This window comes from Hyla sarda, chromosome 2, assembly GCF_029499605.1.
Source record: "Hyla sarda isolate aHylSar1 chromosome 2, aHylSar1.hap1, whole genome shotgun sequence".
Taxonomy (NCBI): domain Eukaryota; kingdom Metazoa; phylum Chordata; class Amphibia; order Anura; family Hylidae; genus Hyla; species Hyla sarda.
In genome coordinates, this window is record NC_079190.1 from 302,282,862 (window position 1) to 302,291,416 (window position 8,555).

Here is an 8,555-nt window from a genome sequence, read left to right on the forward strand (position 1 = left end):
GATTATGCAAACTCAACAAAAAAGAAAAGTATAATTGAGTCTTTCTGCAGAATGTGCATGGTATTTGAAATCTCATGCGACTGCTAGTCATTTTTGCAGTTTTTAAATGTTGAAAATGCTCTGCAAATGCTACATGCAGCCTTATCATTGTAAACTGACTTGACATTAAAAATGTAACCCTGGGAACAAACATCTCTTGCTCACATTGGTCTAAAATATAGCAATGGAGTGTGGATTATCTGAAAGTCATTTGTGATGAATCAACAGTCTGCACTGTCCAGACCAAGGTTGCCCAAGCAGGGAGCTTCCAGCTGTTGCAAAACTACAACTCCCAGCATGCCAGGACAGCTTTTTTATATTGGATCATGTGTTCCTAATAGGAAATAAAGTTATCTTCCGGTTTTATGGCAGCATGCCATATATTGAGGTTAAATGTTGGTTAAGATGGTATTTGTACTTTGACAGTCAATTGCAGAAATGTCAATTCTAGTACAAAAGTTTATCTGCCTGTCTTAGACAATGGACTCAACTCAAACTATATTATTTTTTTTTTAAAGACTGCAGAATCTTTACAGGTAAACTTTATAAATAAAAACACCCTGGGGTTTTGATTTGCCTAAATCATGCACATAGCTGTGTAGTGTCACTTGTAACAAAAATTTAATGTGAGCACAATAGAGATGAGCAAACTTACAGTAAATTCGATTCATCACGAACTTCTCGCCTCGGCAGTTGATGACTTATCCTGCATAAATGAGTTCAGCTTTCAGGTGCTCCCGTGGGCTGGAAAAGGTGGATACAGTGCTTGGACTGTATCCACCTTTTCCAGACCACCGGAGCGCCTGAAAACTGAACAAATTTATGCAGGATAAGTCATCAACTGCCGAGCCGCGAAGTTTGTGACGAATCAAATTTACTGTAAGTTTGCTTATCTCTAGAGCACAACATAAAAACTTCAAAAACACAAACTGATTATACCTTTTTCACTTCATGGCAGTATATCTAAAGATTATGCTTAAACATCTTTCTAGGAGAAGCCATTGGGGGGGACAAATGAGCTGTGGATATCTTACTGACACTGAACATTAACAAAAAGATGTCTGCCCACTATGAGCTAATCAGTTTAGTCCCAAAGCAGTTGGAGGAAACTGGCAAATCATTGGCCCTGAACTGTCTGGTTCTTTTCCCCAGGATTGGTTTTTCAGGACTGAACTATTTGGTAGCTGTCAAACTATGTCCCTAACCCAGGAATCCTGGACCTATGTCCTGAAAGAGGGACAGGTCGACCACCCACCCAAGAGGAAGGCTCAGGCAAAGGCAGGTTTGCAAGTACCTGGCTTTGCATAGAAGTGTCCAGAACAGCCATCCTGCTTCCAAGAGGGGTGTGTTTTGAAGGTAGGAGCCTTCGGAAACTGCAAAGCTGCTGGTTTGTCTTGGCGCCTGAGGCAACAGGCTGAAACGAAGAGGTCTTACGGCAAAAATCTTTGCAACACTTTATTTAGAGGGAGCAGTGAGCTCTTACTGCCTGTAGCAGCGGAGATGATTTCGTCCAAGCCTTTTCATAAAAAAAGGCGGATGCCAGTGAAGGAGATCTCAGTGAGCGATTTCTTGGAGCCTGCATCGCCATTCCAGGCCTTCAACCACAGAGCGGCAGATAGCCACAGAGTTGCCAAAACCAAAGGCTGCACAGCGTACGGACTCCAGAGATGCTGAGCACATATCACCAGCGTTGGAGAGATGGAGGGCTAGCTCAGCCAGATCATCTGGGGGAGCCCCGGATAAAACACCTTGGCAAAGTTGGGAAACCCATGCTGACAAGGCCTTGGATACTTAAGTTGTGGTTGAAAGCAAGGACAAGCCTACTACTTCAAATGTGAATTTTGTTAAATTCTCAGTTTGCTTGCAAGGATGCTGCCTGGTAGGTGGGGCAGAGGTGGAAGACCCTTACAGAGATAGAGGTTACCAGCTGAGGTGGAGGTCCATGCTGAGAGGAATAGCAACATGGACAGAGAGACCACAACAGAAAGGAGTGTCTAGCTACAGCAGCAAACAGGTGTGAGACCAGTGATGTCACAGGCAATTGAGCTGCCCCCCTGGGGAGTTCATAGCCTCCCCATAGATAGCCAGGCTAAAGGGGAAGGAGATACATGAACCCAGGAGGGCATTGGCCAGGACCTAGGAAGAGCACCGAACCGCACAAAACAGGAGGGCAGAGCTACCTCTCGGGAATGACCAGGGCCAAAGCCGCAGGCTAAATTAACAGCCCCAGTCCCTGGAATAAGCGCTGTTCAGAAGGAAGCCCAGCCACATAAAGCCCCCATTCCTGCCGAGACTGTCGCAGCGGGGAGCCGGAACAGAGCCGTGTAGCAGCTGTGCAGGCTGCCACGGCCGAAGTGCAGAATACTCTAGGTGCGCAAGAATAGGGAAGGCACCTTGTGTGCCGTGCAGGGATGCCTTGCGACAGAATACTGTCACAATTATACAGTGCAGGGACACCATGCGACAGAATACTGTCACAATTATACAGTGCAGGGACGCCATGCGACAGAATACTGTTGCAAATATACAGAAGGCACCTCGTGTGCAGCATGGGTGCAGGGACCAATACATTTTTAACCCCCAGTCAGAGTACCGCCTATTAACCCAGAGGGTGGAAGGGGTGTACTTACCTCAAAGGAAATGTTCCTTATCTACTCACCCACCGAAGTCTTTAACCAGCCAAGTGCCACACTGCATCATACCAGGCTGTCATAGTGGGGCGAGCAGGGGCAAGAGCGGACTTGGACAAAGGGCACATCTTATCGCTGCTGACCAGCGCTAGGGAAGTTAACTGTGCGTACTGTATGTACCGTGCCCCTTCCTCGCAAGTGGGGTATTAGGCAGCACCATGCAACCTAAATAAAACAATAAAAAGAGAGAGAAACAAACTCTATAAAAAACTGGTAAGTGGGCAGGATATATCCTGCCAGAAGGCTGACTTCTTTGTTAAAGGAAAACTGTCAGCTTTTTCACCTCGCACTAACCAGTGGTACTGGTACGCTGATCAGTTTGATCCTTACCGTGCCGAATCCACCGCGCCGTTCAGACGTAACCACTAATTTGCACTGGCTGGGCTAACTGGCACTCTGACGTTAGTGCTGCTGGCCACAGTGCCGCCCAGCTCATCAATATACTTCCCCCTCTGGTCATTACAGGGAGGGGAGGAATATTGATGAGCTGGGCTGTGCTGCAGCCAGCGGCACTGACGACAGTGCCAGTTAGCACCTCATTTGCATATACCGAAAATAGAAGACTGCAGATTAACAGCATAGTGGATCTGGGCACAGTAAGGATCAAACTGAACAGCGTCACCAGCACTACCAGCCAGTACCGCTGGTTAGTGCGTTAGGAGAAAGCTGACAGTTTTCCTTTAATGCATAGTGTCAGCAAGATATACCCACAGTTCCTGTGCGGCCCCCCCCCCCCCCCCCCCCATTCCAATAGAGCTGAACGAGAAATGCATTTTAAAAAGTACCTGTCGCCAAAAACTTTTCTAAACTAGCTCAGGTTATGTTCCCAAACTACTCATTACACTCCTCCAACCCCAAGGGTGCCTTCTCACCTGGTGTATACGCAGCGTATTTCGCGCTGTGCAAAATTTACGTCAGCAGCGGGAAATACGCTGCGTATTCCTCGCTCACTATACACAGGGCTTTGCGGTGGCAGCCCTATGCGTGTAGTGAGTTTGAGGCGGGGTCCTGTGCCGGTGTGACTAACAGCTCCACCTCCAAAACTCCCTGCATATATAGTGAGCGACTAATCCGCAGCGTATTTCCTGCTGCTGCAGCAAATTTTGCGTAGCATGAAATATGCTGCGTATACGCCAGGTGGGAACGCACCCTTATTTAACCCCTTAAGGACGCAGCCCTTTTTCGCAATTATGACCACCGTCACTTTACGAATTAACGCGAAAACGCTTTTACCGAATATTCTGATTCTGAGTGTTTTTTCGTGACATATTCTACTTTATTTTAGTGGTAAATTTTCGGCGTTAATTGCATCCTTTTTTTGGTGAAAAATCCCCAAATTTCATGAAAATATTGAAAATTTTGCATTTTTCTAACTTTGAAGCTCTCTAATTGTAAGGAAAATGGATATTCCAAATAAATTTTATTTTTCTTCACAAACACAATATGTCCACTTTATGTTGGCATCATAAAATTGACATATTTTTGCTTTTTAAAAAAATTAGAGGGCTTCAAATTAGAGCAGCAATTTTCTAAAATGTCATGAAAATTGCTAAATCTGAAGGGACAGATGTTACAGAACTGCAACTCCCAGCATGCCTGGGCAGTCAAGGCATGCTGAGAGTTGTAGTTTGGCAACATCTGGAGGGCTACTGTTTGGGCACCACTAACAGTGGTCTCCAAACTGTGACCCTCCAGATGTTGCAAAACTACAACTCCCAGCATGCCCAGACAGCCTTTGGTCACCAGAGACCCGATCAGCCCGGAATTGGAGAAAATCGCATGTCTGAATTGACATGCGATTTTCTCCGATCGCCGACACATTGTTGCAGTGCTGTGATGAATAGAAGACCTCAATCTCTTGATTTCAGTGAGGCTCTGCAGCTTTCAGTGAGGTGCTTTGCAGCTTTCAGTCTGCATATATCAGTGAGACTCTGTGCAGCTGTCAATCAAGCTCAGTGCAGAGAAGAACTTCCTGAGTTTGGTATCCTGCCAGGCCCGGAGGAGACCAAACTCACTAATTGTGTCAGGGAACAAAACAGCGCCACCTAGTGACCGTTTAAAATGTAAGAACGATAAAACATTTATGTTGTGTTAATGATTTTAAAAGCAAGTGAATAGGAAAGTGTCTGCTAATTACACAAGAAGCACTTAAGTTTTATTTGGTGATGGGTATTCTTTAACCTGTCCAGGACACAAAGGCATACATGTACGCCCTGGCATCCTGGGACATAAGGACAAAGGGCATACCTGTAGGCCCTGGAAGTTTCTGTCCACTGCCGGTAACCAGGTGGTAAACTGAATGGGATGTCTGCTGAAATCATTCAGCAGGCATCCCGTTCAAACCCCTGGGGGTCCTGTACCAGGTACATTCATGGGTGAGGGTTTGCAAGTTTGAGATGTGGCAAATTTTCCGTTGCAGCTCAAACTCCCAGCAGGATACTCGCTGTGAACCCCTGCCCCTGTGAATGTACCCTAAAAGACACTACACCCCCCCCCTTAGAGTTTTATATATATATATATATATATATATATATATATATATATATATATACACACACACACACACACACACACTCCATTTACGCCTTATGAAAAGGTAAAGTTGATGTCTACACCAACATGTTAGAGTAAAAAAATTAACATTTTTGACAATAACATGCAGGTGTTGCCCCATACTTTCCATTTTCACAAGAGGTAAAAAGGGGAAAAAAAAAATACCCATATGTGGATGTAAAATGCTCTGCGGGCGTACAACAGCACTCAGGAGTGAGAGCACTATGTACATTCCAGGCCTAAATTGGTGATTTGCACGGGTGGATGATTTTACAGCGGTTCTGACAAACTCAAAAAAATAAATACCCACATGTTATTCCATTTTGGAACCTACACCCCTCACTGAATGTAACAAGGGGTATAGTGAGCCTTAACAGCCCACAGGTGTTTGACGAATTGTTTAAGTTTGATGTGAAAATTAGTGTTTTCACAAATGCTGGTGTTCCCCTAAATTTTTCATTTTGACATATAAGAAATGTGGTTACAAATTTTGGGGGGCTTTCATATTTTCCCTGAGTATGGAAATACCCCTTATGTGGATGTAAAGTGCTCTGCGGGCGCACTACAATGAGGAGAGAGAGACAGAGAGAGAGAGAGCATCAAAGCTGCAAGAACGTACCCCCTGAGTGACCTCCAACACTAAGAGCCAGATTACAGGACCAGGTCCAAGATCAAACGCCCCACCCAGTGTCTCTGCGAAGACAGAGGATTCATAGTGTTTTTTCAGTGTGGATTTGCAATTGGAAATGGTTGAAAACACACCCGCTAAAATGGCATACAAAAGACCCACTATATTATTATCTTCTAGTCCATGCTGCACTATAAAAGAACAACATTTGCTAGAATGCTTCTTTCATGAATGCCTAATCTAGTTATCTATATTCTAATTAGAATTAACCCCTTAAGGACTCTGGGTTTTTCCGTTTTTGCACTTTCGTTTTTTCCTCCTTACCTTTTAAAAATCATAACCCTTTCAATTTTCCACCTAAAAATCCATATTAAGGCTTATTTTTTGCGTCATCAATTCTACTTTGCAGTGACATCAGTCATTTTACCCCAAAATTCACGACGAAACGAAAAAAAAAAAAAAAATCATTGTGCAATAAAATCGAAGAAAAAACGCCATTTTGTAACTTTTGGGGGCTTCCGTTTCTACGCAGTGCATATTTCGGTAAAAATGACACCTTATTATTCTGTAGGTCCATACGGTTAAAATGATACCCTACTTATATAGGTTTGATTTTGTCATACTTCTGGAAAAAATCATAACTACATGCAGGAAAATTTATACGTTAAAAAATGTCCTCTTCTGACCCCTATAACTTTTTTATTTTTCCACGTACAGGGCGGTATGAGGGCTCATTTGTGATCTGAAGTTTTTATCGGTAAGTTTTTTGTTTTGATCGGACTTTTTGATCACTTTTTATTCATTTTTTTAATGGTATAAAAAGTGACCAAAATACCACTTTTTGGACTTTTGAATTTTTTTGCGCGTACGCCACTGACTGTGCGGTTTAATTAACAATATATTTTTATAGTTCGGACATTTACGCACGCGGCGATACCACATATGTTTATTTTTATTTACACTTATTTTTTTTATGGGAAAAGGGGGGTGATTCAAACTTTTATTAGGGAAGGGGTTAAATGACCTTTAACAACACTTTTTTTTTTTTTTTTTTTTTTTTTTAAACTCCCACACACTGATCTCCTATGCTGATCACTGGCATGTATTAACACGCCTGTGATCAGTGTTATCGGCGCTTGACTGCTCCTGCCTGGATCTCAGGCACGGAGCACTCATTCGTCGATCGGACACTGAGGAGGCAGGTAAGGGCCCTCCCGATGTCCTGCAAGCTGTTCGGGACGCCGCGATTTCACCGCGGCGGTCCCGAACAGCCCGACTAACTAGCCGGGATACTTTCACTTTAGAAGCGGCGGTCAGCTTTGACCGCCGCTTCTAAAGGGTTAATACCGCACATTACCGTGATCGGCGATGTGTGGTATTAGCCGCGGGTCCCGGCCGTTTATGAGCGCCGGGACCGACGCGATGTGATGCGGGGTCGCACTGCGACCCCGCTTCATATCGCGGGAGCCGGCGCAGGACGTAAATATATGTTAAAACAATGGATATTTTTGAGAAACGATAAAATAAATGCTTATCATCTTTGATATTCTCTTGTTTCTGGGTAATGGTGACCAAATATTAATTCAACAGTCCTCCAACAGGAGTATAAGGCCCATGTTCACACGTCAGAATTTCTGTGCCGGATTCTGCATTGGAATCCGGCACAGAGGGAGAGATTTATCAAAGCCTGTGAAGAGAAAAAAAATAAAAAAAAAACTTTCCAAGTTGCCCATAGAAACCAATCAGCGTGCTACTTTCATTTTTTAGGAAGGCCTGTGAAAAATGAAAGATGCAATCTGGTTGCTATGGGCAACTGGACAACTTGTCCTCTGCACAGGTTTTGATACTGCTTCTGCAGCAGAGTCCGATTGCACAGAGCAGCAGAATCCCGTTGAATTCAAACCGCTGAATTTCTGTGCCAATTTTCCATGTCCACAGAAAGAATGAACAAGTTCATTTGCGTGGAGTCCGCTTGGAATGCATAGCTGTCTGAGACTGAACATACCTATGCAGTCCTAGAGCTGGCATGTTATGCCGGAGCCCCACTGTGTCCATACTGTCCCTAACACCCTCATCTCTGCTGGGCATACAGCCTCTGACTGTGTGACCCAGTCAGAGGCTGTATGCCCAGCAGAGGTGAGCGGATTGAGCGTGTTAGGGTTCCATCCGAAGTGAGGCCACCTCCGTGTTGTGGTGGATGGGGGACACATTTTGATCAAATAGTGCGCTAAGAACCTCAATTTTTTTTTTTTTTTTTTTTAACCAAGAGTGCTGCAGCAACTTTCTTTTTTGTATACCATGCAATCTATTGGCTGCATACACTGATCAATGCTATGGCATAGCATTCATAAGTGTTATCGGTACTCTGCTGCTCCAGCCTGCTATGCAGGCTTGGAGCAGCAGATCACCAATCGGACGGCTAGGAAGCAGGTGAGTACCCTCCTGCAGTCTTCTCAGCGGACGGGACATCACTGTTTCACCACAAAGGTCCAGATCAGGGCCGCTGAGCTGTCGGGTTAGACCCTACGATTAACGTTGATAATTTGTCTCTCCATAAGGTAGATGGCCCCAGTAGAGGCAAGGTATTGGGAAATACTAGTGGTGGGTAGGTAACGGCCCCTAGTAGGTAGACAATGCCCCCCGTT